We start from the raw sequence: 18,850 nt of genomic DNA on the forward strand, positions 1-18,850 counted from the left end.
GGCTTTGATTAGGCACATTGGAAAAAGAGGCTACAATGAGCAAATATTGAGTTTGTTGGGTCAGGTGCAGTTCTGCGGTGCTGAACTTTATCAGCTGCTGTGCCTCAGGCTGGTGTTGTTGAGGATTTCAATACACCACATACCTGCACTATCAGGAACACGTGCTGGTGACTTTGGGGCCAACCTAACTTGACATGATTCTTTTCAGCAGTTGTGTTTACCATACACCGTTAAACTAAAAACAAATCTGTTGTATTCAGAACAGTATAATACATATAGATTAACTGACAAAACTGTTCTATATCCACAGAATTGAGCACACATGATCTTGCATAATGAGGAAGACCAATAAAAGGCAAAGAAATGTTGAGTAGGAAAGTTTCTCTGTTAACATAGCACCAGATGAATTGCAGATACTATAGTGGTAAGTAAGGACTATTTAATATGGGTCAGGCCATGGCTTATTTTTAAGTGGGTCAAGCCAGCATTTCTGTGTCCCCGTCATACCTGATGAAACAGCCTGAAGTTATCAGAAGAGGGAGAATTTACAAATATGAGCAGGAACCAACGTCATAAGGAATTTGCACTGATTACCGTACATATACATACAGTCACTTTGATCAGTTTGAAAAAAAAAAAACAGTTAACCTTGTAAATTCTGGCTACTTGGTAAAGAAATCTTTCATGCAGGTCAGGTTGAGCTGTCCCATCAACTTCCAGACAGGTATCATCTGTCCCAAAAGACCAGTGTGATTAAAAAGAAAACCTTTCATTTTTGGTGAGAAGAAGCACCATTTATGATGCATTTCAGGACAGTTTGTGACCATGACATGTCTTGTCACTTGCTCTTTCTAAATGAATGTTGTTTTGACTATTTTATTTATTTTCACAGACTCTCATAGAACACTACAAAGACTTAATGGCAGCAACTGTAATTATCTAATACTGCTAAAACATGTAAAACACAATATACTGTACAGTGATTTCGAGAGTAAGATTTGATTGTGAACCCATAAAACAAACTATGTATACATATTCATAAAATCAGTGTGAAACTGAAGGTTTGTTATCATGTCACACAGACAAGTGTTGCAATGCCATAACATAACCAATGCATTATGGACAGTCAGGGTCTTGAGACCAGACCCTCTGAGACTTGTGTTTATTTAGCATAAAAATTTGGGTTTGGTTTGTCATGATTGCACGGTTTACATATTGGTTATCATTATTCATAAATACATGGTTTTCATATATACCCTTATTGGCCTCAATGGTACATGTAGGCCTTTTAAATGGAAGACCTTGTACTGGAGAAATCTCAGGAACATTTACTCCTGGATCTTTTTTACCACGGTTGGAATGACACAAACAGTGTCAGAAACACCGGGATGAAAACCAACCCATGGACTAATCCGAGAAGCATGACCAGGAACATGATTTTAAAAAAGGTTCTAAAGATGTAACTTTTTGAAGAGGAGAAAACCAACATTCCAATGATGGTAGAAAAAGCACCTTGTACCACAGGATACCCCAAGACAGACAGTGTTTCTATGGCTTTCTCATCAGCTGTGTGCTTCTTGCTGGAGACAAACGCGTAGGAGATGTGAGCAGAGAAGTCAACAGTGAAATATTACCAGAGTGATCATAGATATGGAATCAAGGTTAACATACCATAATGCCATGAAACCTGTTACCCCGGTGATGACTGAACCAATAGAGAGGGTTACCCAGACTGTGCAGACTGGGTTTGGGATAAGTAGGATGGCTAACATGACTGCAGCTTTGATCCCAATGCTCAGGATGGTACCAATTACTATCACATTAAATTCATCATAGTAGATAAATACGGGATGGTACACAAATAGCTCAGCCTCTGTGCACAATTGTACATTGTACATTGTACATTTGGGCAGCCATGGCCCACTGGTTAGCACTCTGGACTTGTAACCGGAGGGTTGCCGGTTCGATCCCCGACCAGTGGGCCGCGGCTGAAGTGCCCTTGAGCAAGGCACCTAACCCCTCACTGCTCCCCAAGCGCCGCCGTTGTAGCAGGCAGCTCACTGCGCCGGGATTAGTGTGTGCTTCACCTCACTGTGTGCTGTTTGTGTTTCACTAATTCACCGATTGGGTTAAATGCAGAGACCAAATTTCCCTCACGAGATCAAAAAAGTATATATACTTATCTTTTTCTCCGCATCAACAACATTCACTGTTTGTATAAAAAACCTAGAGGCCTGCATTTTATTACTGTTGATGTTGGCGTCCTGTCTAAACTCTTGAGACTGAAGAAGGAGGACACATTTGACATGAAAACCCTTTGATCATCCAGGCTGAATCTCTTCTCTTTTGCATACTTGTCATAAGACTTGAGCCACGGCATAAAGAAATAACAAAACTAAGATTATTCAACCTATCCATGCAAAATTTAAGTTCTGACCTCTTGCTCTCATTCCAGTAAGGGAATTCCTCTTTGACCACCACCATAACATTTGGACCATAAGAGGAAAAGTATTTATCCTCATTATCATAATAGTCAATCACAAACGAATTATCATCTGCTAAATTTCTTAGATCGATACCCTGTTGAATTTGTGTGCAACCATATATCCCTGCTGCTAAATATCCCATGTAGAGCAGAATGACAAATATTTTAGTCTATTTGTTTGTCAGACAAGGGCCATAGAGTGCCTTGAAGAAGAACTTCACAGGATGTTCTTTTTCTGTTCCTGTTTCCATATCATAGTCTCCCTCTACACAACAGATCCTATACCATTCAGACCTGCCAGGGGGCATCTTATCAGGAATCTTCCTGCATGTCAGTCAATGTCGGTTACTGCTTTCCCTCCTGCCATTAAGTGCCAGAAAAGCCCATATTGTAGATGTAGCACAATAAAACGACGGTGCTCGTGTAGAGACAGAACGAGCGGACTGAAGGGAAATCATTCATGAGGCCAATGTAGAGGCCAATGATGTCCGTTAGGGTGGTTATGGTGATGGACATGGCTGCCTCTTTGTAGGTGTCCGCTATGCGCTTTTCAACGGGGTCTTTGACGTTGGTCTGCTGCCAGTTTGAGACCATTATGAACATGTCATCAACACCAATTCCTAAAAAAAGCAAAGACATTTGTTGTAAGTTTATGTTATGCATGGTTTCATTTATGATGGGTTCCATCACAATGGGATAAAACATGTTACTTGATGTTTTACTTTCAGTTCCCACGTTGACATATTCAGGAAACATTTTCAGAGTTGCAATAAAGTTCAAGGTAGTTTAACAGTAAAATGTTATCATTGCATCATGTGATATCATGGTTTAGAGCCTTTTCCTAGCCTGGGTGCCATTCCGAACTTAGTCCCGCCCACAACATTTGAGGTTGGACCAATCAAATCAGGCTTTACGATGATGGACAGGTGAGCAACAGCGCCTGGTCTATCACATCATCTGAGCACGCTTTGATTAGGCTCAGCTACATAACATCCTGGACATTGGACCCAAAATGGCCGCCTGCACTACTCCACTTGCACACTTGCACACTTGACAACTTGGTGTTGTTGTCTTGAAAACACAACACTTCTGCTGCTCTTACATAACTTGCACCACTATGCCACTTTCTTTCTTACTTAGGTCAAACAGAACTACCCAAGCCTTTTATTGGCCTGACTTTGCACTAGTATTTTATTGACTGTCTATGCACAATTTCAACCAAATTTTGCTGCTCTTATTTTTTCATTATTATATGTGCCCTCTTATTTACTTATTTACTTACTTTTTTTGTTTACTTGAATGTTATGTTTGTCTGTGGACCTAAATTGGCAAAATATGTCTTGTCTTCACCGTGGGATAGTGAAGAAACGTAATTTCGATCTCTTTGTATGTCTGGAACATGTGAAGAAATTGACAATAAAGCTGACTTTGACTTTGACTTTGACTTATGTTTAAAACACAAACGCTGTGGCTAGAAGGATACATGGCTTTTAAGACCCCATATGGAAAATTCATATTATTTAATGAGGTTGTATCACTGAAAACGATTATTTCTGAAAACTTTGGCCAAAGTTGAGATGTGGGAAAACTCGTGGTTTCAATTTCATCAAGGGAAAACAGCGCTGTTGCATTGCGACATGTTCCCTCGTTCGTTTGAAATCTCTGATTGACCACCTGTTTAAGGGATTTGCGACAGCTTTTCCCAGCTGTTTAACATGTTTGTAGCATATCACTGTTCAACAGAATTATTTTTTTTTAAACGGAGGGATATAGGAGAAGAAGGATGGTTCGTGTGTTTTCTTCCTACACCTCACGGTAAGCTATTTTGTTGCTCTGATTGGTTAGGTCTATCCAATTGAGTGCAGAGGCATTCCCCCCCTGTATCGGTTGAAACACGCCCCATAATTACGTCCCAATGGAGCAGTATCAGACTCATTTTCTGACTAGAATTAGGTATGACTACGTCAGGCTAGCCTTTTCCTATAAAAATCAGGAGAAGCCACTGTGAGTTTTTTCTTTCTTTTTTTTCTAGGTTTATCATTTGTGTGCACTTATACCTTCAAGTGGTCATGACAGGTTGAATGTGCGCTCCAAATGTCTGAATCTGAACCCCCCCAACAGTATGTTTTGTCACATTTTGTAATTTCCTAATATTAAGATAACATTTTGCTCAAGATTTATTAATTTTATGACCGCCACTAGCATAGCTAGTGTAGTGGTCATATAGGAGTTGTCAAAGTTTTTTTTTTTGTTCCGGCATCGATTTTTCATCGATCGAACAACCAACTCACCGAAACACCGGGGATCATGAAACTTGGTGGGCATGTAGCCCCACTACACTTGGAATTCAATCCATAGGGGGCAATAAAATAAATTATATTATGTGTAAATTTAGTGAATGTACACCCTGTCTGTCTACAGTGAATGCAGACAGACTATGCAGAGAAGTCTATCTCTCCTCTTCCCTTTAGTGAAGCATTGAACAGTTCAATGGCCCTGGGGACAAATGACTTCCTCAGCCTTTCAGTTGTGCATGGCAGTAAGCGAAGTCTCCAACTGATCAAGCTCTTTTGCTTTTTAATAGTGCTGTAGTATGGATGACATTCATTGTCCAAGATGTTGATCAGTTTGCTCAGGGACCTTTTATCTGATATTGAAGTGATGCACTCCAGTTCGGCTCACACGACAGAGCCAGCTTTCCTTACTAGCCTGTCTAGTAGTCGCCCAGCATCCTTCTTCTTTGTGCTTCCTCCCCAGCATACTACAGCATAGAAGAGGACGCTGGCAACAACAGACTGGTAAAACATCCTGAGGAGCTTACTGCAGACATTGAAGGACCGCAGCCTCCTCAGGAAGTACAGCCTGCTCTGCCCTTTCTTGTAGAGTGCTTCGGTATTTGCTGACCAGTCCAGTTTATTGTCCAGTTGTAAGCCCAGATACTTGTAGGTACTGTATTTACCACCTCCACATTGACCCCATCAATGGTAGCAGAGCGGGCTTAGACCTGCGGAAATCCACCACCATCTCCTTGGTCTTCGAGGTGCTGCTTGCGAGGTGCTGCTCCTTGGTCTTCGAAGTGCTGTCCAGAAAATCTCTGACCTGGAAAGACGAAGACATCACGGAGCTACTGTCAATGAGGGCAGACAGCGTCAGGTGAACAGTACACATGAAGGGAACGCCAAGAGACACGTTGATGTACAACCGCATCGCAAGGCCAAAGGAATTCAAAAGACCAATACAAATCAGAAGGTATGAAAAGGCAGTACAACGACGTCGTTGACGACGATAACAGGAGTATTTAATAAATTGTTAGCCAACACAGACGGTTTTCTGTTCATTGATAGCCTTCTCATGACCTCACTGCTGAGACCGATATTTGTTGAGAATGAATACTGCCTAGCTAGAGAAAATGAAAATGAAGAAAACTCAACTTTGTTCCAAGATCCTTAAATGCAATAGACACATAGCATACAGTATTTGATTAGTTTGCAAGAGCACACAAAAGGCATGTGAATGGCAGAGTATCATTTAGGCTGTCACTCAACAAAATTTTGTGGCTGCCATTCAACGAAATGTTGTGACTATCCCTCTCTTCCTTTCTTCAAAGCACATCTCAAGACCTTTTTTGTTTAATGATCACTTCTCCTCCACACCCAACACAGCTATACACTTAGCTTCTCCTCCACACCCAACACATAGCTCTATACACACTTAGCTTCTCCTCCACACCCAACACATAGCTCTATAAACACTTAGCTTCTCCTCCACACCCAACACATAGCTCTATAAACACTTAGCTTCTCCTCCACACCCAACACATAGCTCTATAAACACTTAGCTTCTCCTCCACACCCAACACATAGCTCTATAAACACTTAGCTTCTCCTCCACACCCAACACATAGCTCTATAAACACTTAGCTTCTCCTCCACACCCAACACATAGCTCTATAAACACTTAGCTTCTCCTCCACACCCAACACATAGCTCTATAAACACTTAGCTTCTCCTCCACACCCAACACATAGCTCTATAAACACTTAGCTTCTCCTCCACACCCAACACAGCTATACACTTAGCTTCTCCTCCACACCCAACACATAGCTCTATAAACACTTAGCTTCTCCTCCACACCCAACACATAGCTCTATAAACACTTAGCTTCTCCTCCACACCCAACACATAGCTCTATAAACACTTAGCTTCTCCTCCACACCCAACACATAGCTCTATAAACACTTAGCTTCTCCTCCACACCCAACACATAGCTCTATAAACACTTAGCTTCTCTTTGTTGTATTGTTTTGTTTGTTTGTTGTATTTTCCTTCCCACTATGTAAAGTGACCTTGGGTTTGAGAAAGGTGCTATATAAATTAAACTTATTATTATTATTGTTATTATTATTATTATTATTATTAAAGTTTATTAGATGTATCATATATTATATATATACAGTATATACAGTGAATACAGTATATTAAAGTATCTAGCTGTGTGTTACATTTAGTGTGGGAGCTCTGTATGTGGCTCTCAGGGCAAAAAGTCTTCTTATTCCCTATTCCACTGCATGGTTGGATGGGCACCTGAAGCATATAGCACACACCCACCCACCCACCCACACACACACTCTCTCTCTCTCTCTCTCACACACACACACACACCCACCCACCCACCCACCCACACACACTCTCTCTCTCTCTATCTCTCTCTCTCTCACACACACACACACACACACACACACTCACTCTCTCTCTCTCTCTCTCTCACACACACACACACATTCATATCACATTTCACAGAAGTCCACCACAGGGTCACTGATATCCCAGATGCAATGTTAGAAATGGATCTTCTGCTCACATGGGAGATATGTAGAAAGAAAGAAAGAAAGAAAGAAAGATAGAAAGAAAGACAGAGTGAGTCTGAATCCTATCTCAACAGCCATGACATCTGAAAATACAGTCAATACAGTTATTTTTAGAACAATTTCAATGTTATCCAGGCCACAAACATACCCATGCTCTTTTATGGCCATGGACAGATGGAAAGGAGGAGCATGGACATTTTTCTACTGCTCATTAACAGCAGACCCAAGAGAGCAAGTTGAGCCATCACAACTCTAGTCCAGGAAAATCAAACACTATCAATAGACTATCAACAGACATGATACAACATACACAGAGAGAAAGAACTATACTGAAACAATTGATACTGTGACAACACATGGCCAAATGATATATATTATACATGATAAAGGAATGCTAAGTGACTAGTGCTAGTGAGAGCATATCTGGTGACTCGAACCTCAACATTTATTAAGGTAGATGGTATCTCCATTTTAGTTACTTTAAAAAAAAAAGAAGCCATTTCATAAAGATGTGGTAAAGTTAACATGCCCCCAGAGTGTAGAGCCGGGTTCAAATCTCATCTGATATATCAATTTTCTAAATTGCTTAGGACAAATGCATCTGCTGAGCCAGGACTGAAAGCTAAAGTAAAGTATAAATAATAGGCCTACTCACTTTAGATTAGGGGGCTGCAAAACAACATACATATGTTAGTTACTCTCTCATACACCATTTATTATGATCTTTCTAAATGATGAACTATATGTATATAAGATTTTATGGGGATTTTGGTATCTATATTTACTCAAGGCTTACCATTATGTTATGTATATAATGTGTATTGAGTGACTTATAAACTACTATTTTATTAATGTTATGATAGTAAAGACTTAAAGAATTCCTGTGTGATATTGACTTAAAGTGTGTTGAAACATGATACCGAGTGTGAATGTATGTCTCATAGCTCATCTCGGCTTGTCCCCTGCACTCAGAAATCTGGCGCTGGTTAGCCGATGACAATGCCAATACCAACAGTTTTTCGATGGGGGTGCCTCGGGTATGACAGGTATGATAACATGCATTTCCACGGAATTATTTTTGGAATCTGATCCCTTATCATACCTGTTCATTCAGACTGCCGCCGATTTATCGCGGACTAAATTCAAGATGGTGGCGAACAGTAAACTTCCTGAAGGTACTGTCTGTATAAATCGTCTCGTAAATAAACTACCAGTGCAGTTCTCAATGTCTCGTTTTAAATGTCAAGGCCCTCGGAAGTCTACCAATGAAGTATGGAGCTACTTTAAGCCTCGTAAATGGTGTAAAACAGTGATTTATTTGCATGGCTAGGCCGATGCCCGAGGCACCCCCATCGAAAAACTGTTGGTAGCATCGGCTAACTAGCGCCAGATTTCTGAGTGCAATTTCTGAGTGCAGGGGACAAGCCGAGATGAGCTATGAGACATACGTTCACACTCGGTATTACTGAATCTGAGCTTAGTAAAATTATAACTCAAACCGGCTCCTCAACATGTGCTTTGGATCCAATCCCCACTAGATTCCTCAAAAATGTATATGATAGCTTAGCTCCCTTTATTCTCAAGATAATAAATACCTCATTAGAAACAGGTATATTTCCAACTGCTTTTAAAACCGCTGTTGTGAAACCTTTACTTAAATACTAATCTGAGCAACTACAGGCCTATATCAAACCTACCGTTCCTGTGCAAAGTACTTGAAAAAGTCGTTTGTAATCAGTTAAATACCTTCCTCAACGAAAACAGTATCCTTGAAAAATTCCAATAAGGTTTTAGATCAAATCACAGCACAGAAACGGCTCTAGTAAAAATAGTCAATGATCTTAGACTGGCTACTGACTCACCATTTGACACCATTGATCATAGCATCCTAATTCACCGCCTTGCGAAGTGGGTGGGTCTTTCTGATAATGTTTCAAACCTACATTACTGGCAGAGATTTTTATATCAGTCTAGGAGATCATGTGTCTGTAAAACATGACTTTTGGTGTGGCCCAGGGGAGCTGCCTTGGTCCCCTGCTCTTTTCCGTAGTATATGCTTCCATTGGGAAACATCATCAAGTCAGCATAATGTTAACTTCCACAGCTACACAGATGATACCCAATTGTATATTGCTGTGGAGCCAACTAACCCAGATGGCCTTTGCTCCCTCACTGCATGCCTAACCTCCATTAATCAGTGGATGAGCAAAAAAAACTGAAACTAAATGATGACAAACCAGAGGCACTTTTGGTTGGACCAAAACCAAAGCGAGACATTGTTCTTAGTAATCTGGGGAACTTGGCGCACCAGGTCAAACCAAATGTAACAAGCCTCGGTGTCATCTTAGATGCAGAGTTAAGTTTTAAGCCCCATATCAGTAAAGTTACTCAGACAGCCTATTTCCACCTGAGAAACATTGCCGAAGTGCGGCCCTTTTTAACTCAACAAGATGCAGAAAAACTAATTCATGCCTTTATCACTAGCAGGTTAGACTACTGCAATGCACTTTTCACTGGTCTTCCCAAAAAACATCTAAAGAAATTAGCACTCATACAGAACTCTGTGGCTAGACTTTTAACTAAGACCAAGAAGAGAGAACACATCACCCTTGTGTTGGCTGAACTGCACTGGCTCCCTGTTTCCTATAGAATTGATTTTAAGGTTATGTTAATTACTTACAAAGCTCTGAATGGCATAGCACCTTCATATATCTCTGAGCTTTAAATATCTTATCAACCACAAAGGAAACTTAGATCATCCAATTCTAATCTTTTAATTGTACCCAAAGTGCTCCACAAGCAAAGTGGAGAAGCTGCTTTTATCCATTATGCCCCAAAACTATAGAACACCCTGCCTCTGTACATCAAGCAGGCGAGTTCAGTAAATATTTTTAAAAAAAGATCTGAAAACATACCTGTATAGGAAAGCCTTTAGTTAACTCATCTTATCCTGTAGACTACTTTTACTTTTTTGCCATTGGAGGGCGCAGCCAGCCAGAAGCAGATGGGCTCCTCCTATTAAGTCAGGTTCTGCTCAAGGTTTCTTCCTGGAATATAGGAATTTTTCCTTGCCACAGTTGCCATATGGCGTGCTTGTGGGGGGTAAAGGGTTAAGGCTGCCAGTCTTGAATGTCTGTGTATAAAGTCAAATAATTGCGACATATGCTAAGAACAAGCTAAGGCTGGCTGCTTGGAGTCCGCATCAACGGGGCCTAAGCATTTGTTAGCCTAGGCATTTTGTCAGCAAAGCTTTTATATATCCATAGTAGTATAATAGTATTTCTGATATGTTGCTGATTGGATCATAAACGGCTACAGCAACAAAGGGGAATGACTGACTCTTCTGTAATAACTGTGTTACATGTTATTTTCTATATTTCTGATATGTTGCTGATTGGATCATAAACGGCCACAGCAATGAAGAAAAGTGAAAGTGATTGATAATGACTGACTGACTATTATTGTGTTACATGCTCCAAATGTAAAGCACTTTGAGCTGCAATTTGTGTATGAAAGGTGCTATACAAATAAAGCTTATTATTATTATTATTATTATTATTATGTTTCAACACATTTTAGGTCACCTTTAACAAACCATTTAGTAGTGCCTTGTAAATGGTTAATTAAGCATTTGTAATATGTTTATAAGTGATCTATAAACTACTTGTAAGTAATGTACTAATGTTATCTAATGATAGTAAATAACTAACAAACCATTTATTAATACCTTGTATATGGTTAGTTAACACATCTTACTATAAAACGTTACCAACAGCTCTATGGGTGTATTTGGTTTGAAAGTCTAGAGCAGGGGTGTCAAACATAAGGCCCAGGGGCCAGATCAGGCCCGCCAGCAGGTTTCATACGGCCCCCAAGAAGTTTTGGGTGGGAAGGGAAAATTAGAAAGAAAAGATATTCACATTCACCATTTGTAATAAGCAATTTCTGTGATAAATTGATTAAACCTAGCACTACAAATCATCCTCAAAAATGACATGGAAATTGGGTGTTTTAAGAGAGAAAGAGCAGGATATAACAAGTAAATGTTGTGGGCAGCCGTGGTTTACTGGTTAGCGCTTCGGACTTGTGACCGGAGGGTTGCCGGTTCGAACCCCGACCAGTAGAAAGCGGCTGAAGTGCCCTTGAGCAAGACACCTAACCCCTCACTGCTCCCCGAGCACTGCTGTTGTTGCAGGCAGCTCACTGCGCCGGGATTAGTGTGTGCTTCACCTCACTGTGTGTTCACTGTGTGCTGAGTGTGTTTCACTAATTCACGGATTGGGATAAATGCAGAGACCAAATTTACCTCAAAGGGATCAAAAGAGTATCTATACTTATACTATACTATAAATAATTTGTACTTGTTTGCTCATGAGTGGGTGTAGTAAAGGAGTATATCATCAAACAACACTCTAATACCAATGCAGAGAAATGAAAATGACCACGGCAATGACGGCCCCCGTGAGGTCTCATTCCAACAAATCCGGCCCACTGCCTGTATGAGTTTGACACCCCTGGTCTAGAGAATAAAACCAACTGCCACTAACCACCACTAACCACTCGGTGAGTTGCACAGTTTTGAAAACGAACGTTAAGGGTTGTTTTAGGACATGTTTGAGTAGCCTACTACAGTATGCCCATTGCCAGCCACCCTGAGAAGTCAAAGGCGATTCAAAACGAGTCAGAAAAGTCGAGACAGGACCAATCGTCAAAATTTCGGTGTCCACCACTCTAGTTCATCCAAAACAAACCAGAAAAGGGCCTTAAAGTGCTAAAAACCGGAATTTTCCTTTAACCTCCTATCAAGAACTGATTCGCCTCATTACTGATAACTGAATAACTTGAGCTTAAATGTATGTCATGTGAGAGATTTTTTTTCCCGGTTCATTGATTTGTGGCTATAATAAATTGAATATGATCTGCTCTCTATGTGAGCAAAAACTACAGTTTTACTACCTCACTTGTTTAGTTTTTATAAAGTTTAAATGTACTGTTTAAAAAGGACCCATGGAAAAATAAGATATGCACCAGAAAAGCAAATCTGATCTTTTACATTTTTTCTTTTTGCTGTACATGCTCTCAAAAGCATTAGAAGATTATAGTAGCAGAGTAATTTATGGCAAATCTGCCAAATGAGGCATCTGCTCCTTACCAGTAATATCCATGGACCCACTGCTGCTATAAAGACATCTCCTCTCTAACAACATGTCTCCAACTAACAATTATAATTAAATCAAAGAGCACTGTATTTCAACTGGATGTTATCCTATCTTTAATTGTGTGAGAGTGGTGATTTCCACTGACGGTAGTGGTGAAGAAAGAGCTTTTTGTAACATAAAGAGAAATAATCTCCACTGATGTTGACTATTTTATAATGGCGGTATAATACACAGCATGACAATGCCGTGTGTAGCGAAGGGAGAGAGCAGTGACCCCATCCGGTCTTGAACCCGGGTCTCCGGGGCACTAAACTTGTGACCGCAACGCCAAAGAGCCAGTATTGCAGTCATAGCGCATACTCAACTGTAGTGACTGTACTCCAGTAACAAGGAGTTAAAATAACAGAGGGGAAAAAAAGAAAATTTGGGGGAGAGGTGAAGGGGTCAGGGAGTGTTAAAAGCTAGGGAGAAGAGGTAGGTATTTAGGTTGGATTTAAAGCTACTGATAGTGGGGCAGGATTTGACATCATCAGGAAGGCTATTCCAGAGCTGGGGAGCATAGACAGAGAAAGCTCTGTCACCTTTAGATTTAAGGAAAGCAGAAGAAACACAAAGAAGACACTGGGAAGATGATCGAAGAAGTCTAGGTTTTAGTCTAGGTTTTAGTCTAGGTTTTAGTCTAAGTCTAAAAGATCACAGAGATATTGGGGTGCTAAGCCATTTAAAGCTATGTAGACAAAAAGCAGAATTTTAAAATGAATGTGTATGTGTTATGATGTAGATAAATGATTTGTCTATAAATGTTAATTTTATCAAATGTTCAACCATATGTTTGAATTGAAAGGATTTATGTGATATGAATGTAGTATCTAATGCAACAAAAACAATGCCACTCAAAGAATGTGCTGCAAGCCATACCATTAAATATGTGCTACATATCAGTCAAAACTTGCCTTGTGCCACACAATGTGCACAAGTGTGACAGTGTAACAGTCGTATTAGAATGTAGCTACAGATTTGATACCATTTTCACATATTTTCTATTTAATGTTTTCTTGTATCTGTGCCAGATGTTGCATTGAACAGAGCACATATGAATGTGATGCATTGATAGGTTTACTCAAAATTAGTAAACCTGATATCTAATGTAATCTGTAGGAAAAACCAAGCAGTTTTTTCACCTTGACTTCCTTTAGCATCAGTAGTTGGAGAAGAACACTTGCAGCCTTCTAATCACCATAAAAAAGTACCGTCAGAACATCAAAAGTGTAATTCCAAGTACATAAATTACCCGTTATGGAATATCACAATGTGTTAACTACTAAAATACCGGTAAACAACATGGATTACAAGGCATGGCATAGGGAATGATGCCATCGCCGTCTAGAATATAGCATCGGCACCAGTTGGCTGGCAGCTCTTGAGGCAATGTACTGTAAAGCATCCTCAGAGAGGGGCTCTGAAGCTAGCACTGAATACTCCCTCCCTAGGACTGAGTGAGTCATTCCACCCTTGGGGTGATGTGGAGCACATCCTGGTGTCAAAAGTCTCCGCTTTTTTAATTACCAAGATAACACCATTTAAATGACGAGCACGAACCTCTTTGCGGATTTAGCAGGCTCACTTTCGGTCAATTTCCAGCCTGGCCACACTCCAACAGAGAGGCAGAAAAACAATCCTTGAATATATTGGAGATATTCTATTTAAGTGGGTGGTCACTGGTCAAGATTTCTTTCACTGAGAACAGACACTGACAGACATCTTAAGAGGAAATCCTGTATTTCACTAAGAGAAGGGAAGAGGTGGTAAGAGAAAGATACAAGACAGAGAGAGGTAAGGTAAGGAGAGAAGGAAAGAGATGGAGAGTGTGAGGAAGTGTACCTGTATGTGTGAGGATGTGTGTGTGTGCGCGCTCATACGTTGCTGGTGTCTGTTTTAGGAGAGTGTTTTCCTCGCACCTCTGGGCGAGTGAGCAGTAAGCCGCAGGGCCACATTAAAGAGCGGGAGACAGATTGGCACCTGTAATTATCCCTGCTCATCCAGCCATGCACTCGTTCCGCTGCCAAGCAACAGCTGGCTCTGACACACACACACACACACACACACACACACACACACACACACTCACTCACTTTCTTTCTCACACATACAGTCCCAACACAGGCATTCTCCTTCTCAAGAATGGACACTTACAATTGCACGCACATACGTAAACACGCGCAAACATATATTTCACAGAGATCACCTGCACGTCATAAACAGCAAGCAGTATCGACAGTACTAGCAAGTATCCTAGCAGTATCCTAGCAAGAAGCTCACATGCAAAACAGATGAGAGAGGATGGGTGAGCTTTATAGACACACAGCACTAAAGAGCATAACTTTTAACAACCCCTGTCCCACTGACACTTCAAAACTAGGGCACCTCAAATTAAATATATTGACGCATGGATTGACTGGGTCAATCTCAGTGTAGCATTACTCCCATTCCATGCACCATAGTTTTAGTATAATTTAAAGACCTATAAGAAACATTCAATTATTACCAGATCCATTTTCCTAAGCATAGAACACATAAGGAGACACATACAGTATATTACACACTAAGTTAACAATAAGTTTAATATGATTCCTTTTTCCTTATAGTGTTTCAGCGAGGCATTAATGGCCAGTGAGGAACCATAAAGATAGAGCTATCTACAGTGGCAGAGTCTGTGGAGGACAATAGCAGCAGAGAGGGGTATGAATGAGTAAAGCTATCAGAGCGCTTGGGGACAGTTTCAGGGCTGGCAGAGTGGGCCTGGCTGATTATCCGGTCCACAGATGCTGGCATTTCTAGAGCAACCATTTTCTCTTGCCGGCTTGCTCAGTGAGTGGGATTGCAAGAAAAAAGCATAAGGCTGCATGCTGTTGTTTTGCGTTTGTGTGTGTGTCTGTGTGTGTGTTTGTGTGTGTGTGTGTGTGTGTGTGTGTGTGTGTGTGTGTGTGTGTGTGATGTGTGTGTGTGTGTGTGTGTGTGTGTGTGTGTGTGTGTGTGTGTGTGTGTGTGTGTGTGTTTGTTAGTGTGAGAGAGAGAGAGGACATTTGGGAGGGATTTGCCGAATGTGTGTGTGTGTGATATTAATACATACAGTATGCCGAATGTGAGATGCGCTTGTGTATCTTTAGCTGTTAGTTGAACCAGGACCTACTTTAACGGCTGCAGTCATAAGCAGTCTGGGAGATCTATGAAATTTTGCCTGTTCCTCCCCCTACAGGCTGCTGAGCTAGCACCTGGATGTTAACAGCCTCACTGGAAATCCAGAGCAGGCCATCCATAAAAAGAGTGAGACCTGGAGGGGAGGGCTGAAATGACAAATTAAGCGGCTTGCTCTGACAGAGAGAGATTCTGTTTGACACGTCGAGAGGTAGGCACAAACGTTTTCAAATATGTCACAAATTCAGCTGGAAAATGTAAATGTTAGAGATGTTAACTCAGGTAATCCACTCATATAAAAAAATCAAACGTTAAAGTCCATAAGTAGATTTATGTGTAAGAGTGGAATGACACAGGAAAAACGTATTGAACATGCTAAGAAAAAGCAGTACACCAAGGCAAGGAGGGGCAAGGAATAAGGTGGAATCTGTAAGTAGTTGAAGACTAATTATCCCTCCTATCTGTGCAAATTAAGCTGGGTTAGTACATATTGATGGGCTAAAAGGTTTTTCGTTACCAAGGTGACAAGAACCATTTCATGATGGATAAAGGCAAAGAGCTCTCCCAAGACTTCTCACAAGCTCTCACAACCATATTGTTGCAAAACATATAAATGAACTAGTTAAAACTTCAGAATCTTCCAGTAAGCAGTATTGGGGCCATTATCTGCAACTAGAAGGAACATCACTGCATCATCCACCGGCCATGTAAAGAATCTCCTCACAAGATTTCTGACCAGGGAGTCAGAAGGATAGTCAGGGGAGTAGGCCAAGATCCAGGTTACAGAGAAAATCATGTGTAATGCACTCCACCGCCATGGCCTATACACGCTCACCCCGCACGACTTCATTACTGAAGAAAAACATGTTGACACTTGTTTAAAGTTTGCGACACAAAATTTGAATAAGCCTATGAAATATTGAGAGAATGTAGTCTGGTCAGGCGAGAGCAAAATTGAACTTTTTGGATGTAATACTACTACACACCATGTTTGGAGGAGAAATGGCACTATACATCACCCTAAAAATACCATACCAACAGTGAGGTTTGGAGATGGAGGCATCGTGGTGTGGGTCTTTTAATCTCATGTAAGACTGGCAGACTTCATAGAGTTGAAGGAATCACACAAAATCACACCTACAGTAAATACTGCAACTGATTAGTTTTGTCATACAGGAAATGTCTTGAAGCTGTCATTACAAACAAAGACTTTTCCACAAAATATTTTTAAAAATGTCAGTAGGCATGTTCAATACTTTTTCCTGTGTCATTTAACTTTATTACATATAACTCTACTTATGGACTTTAATGTTTGGATTTTTTAAATGCATGGATGAATTAAAACTAGGCCATCCTTAAAAATATTTTCGTTTGCCGTAACCCGACCGACCCTGTCAATTTAGAACCGACCCAAATATTTATTTTTTTCCCCTTTTAGTCCGACCGACTTGCCGGTTGTAAACTTGCGTTAATACCGACCAATTGTTTTTTTTTTACTCTAAACAACCAATACAAATGCAATAAAATAATATTTCTTTTAGTAGGCCCAAGTATTGTGAATATAAATTGCCTACATGCAAACGTGGCTCACTTAAAAAAAACCTGTGGCGTCATCTCTACACCATTGGTTTTACGCATGTCACACTATGGCCTACGCTTCGTTTCATTCACACAAACTGATAACGCTTTTACTTGGCACGAAGTTCTGGAAGAACTGTGGCCAGATCTTTTCTCATCCCTTCTCCCCCTAGTCTAACGGTGACCGTGTCGGAGTATTGAAATTGGTTGTGGTCTATTCAGCATTTCTCAAAATATGGGTCCGCAACATGGAGACTGCTGGTCCGCGGAGTCGTGGAGTGAAATTAGGCCCGGTGCTTCATCTGATAATTTGCTGCGCAGTTGATCAAGAAACCGCGGATCGACGAAAAAAGAAAACAAATGTTTCTGCTATCGATGTCATTAAACATGGAGCCCTACAATTAAGTGGTGGTATGAGCATTCATTCAATGCGCGTCTGCGCGAGAGAAACTGAAACTAATCGATAACGTTGGTATCAAAGCTCCGCTTCAACCTGTTGGAAGGCTATTTATTTATTTAACGAAACTTAATAGAACGACGTTGTTTTTTGGAACGTCCTTAGAAACAGAGCAGAGACTGTATAATACACTGTATAGCATTGAGTATTGTATAGTCAAATTTCAATATAACGTGGCCAAGAGCTATTGTGGCCAAGAGCTATTGTAGCCTTCTTTCTGGGTACATGTAGATGAGCCTTATGACCCAAAAGTCTGCCATGACCGGGCCTCAGGTCAAAGAAGTTTGAGAAAGGCTGGTCTATATAACCTGCATCAGAATGAGGTTTGCAATGGTGCGCCTGAAGGCACGGGTTGAAGACCCAGTCAGTTACGTCACGATATGCACATTTGTGTAAATTCATTCCTACGTAATCACCATGACCAAAATTGTACTTTTTTTTTTTTACTTTGAATCTTGAAAAAAAAAAATATTGACCTACCTACCGACCCATTTTTAATTTTTTTTGGCTGTTACTGCAAACAAAAATATTTTTAAGGATGGCCCTAATGTCTGTTGAAAATGTCCTCACAAATAGCCTCACAAATGTTGTTCAACACTTATTTTCCCCGCTGTACAGTGCAGGCTAATATGGGTCCAAACGATCAGTATGCTCTGGGACCCTTTACTCTATCTGATGCCTAAGCTCTGGGCTACAGGGTCCACAGGGGATAGCACCATTTCTGAACTCATTAAGGCACAGCAGTTCAGGTAGTGTCTGAATTTGCCTTGCCCATGAACACTGACTCACTTGGAAAAAGCTATGCAGCCAGGCACACACACACACACACACACACACACACACGGAAATGGAAATGACAAAATGGACATGAGCTCTTTATTGAGAAAAATATGAAAGAAACAGAGGAACACCCTCAAGTCAGCTCATCCTTCACAGCTTTTGGTTTTAGAGGCGGCTTGGCTCTGTGCCCAGCAGATGGGACAGCCACACTTGTGTCCTATCGTTGGCAGGGGAAGAGGACGATGTCCGGCTCAGGCTGCTCCGACAGTGTAACTGCTTTACCTTGCTCTGGGCAGAGGCATCACACCATCAGTTTGAGCACCTTAGGT

The 18,850-nt window shown here is 40.8% G+C and overlaps 1 pseudogene; it reads right to left on the reverse strand.

Annotated features, from left to right (window-relative positions):
* Positions 1-476: 476 nt before the first annotated feature.
* Positions 477-5,692, reverse strand: LOC125309154 (annotated as a pseudogene).
* Between the last annotated feature and the right edge of the window lie 13,158 nt (positions 5,693-18,850).

Source organism: Alosa alosa, chromosome 16, assembly GCF_017589495.1.
Source record: "Alosa alosa isolate M-15738 ecotype Scorff River chromosome 16, AALO_Geno_1.1, whole genome shotgun sequence".
NCBI lineage: Eukaryota > Metazoa > Chordata > Actinopteri > Clupeiformes > Clupeidae > Alosa > Alosa alosa.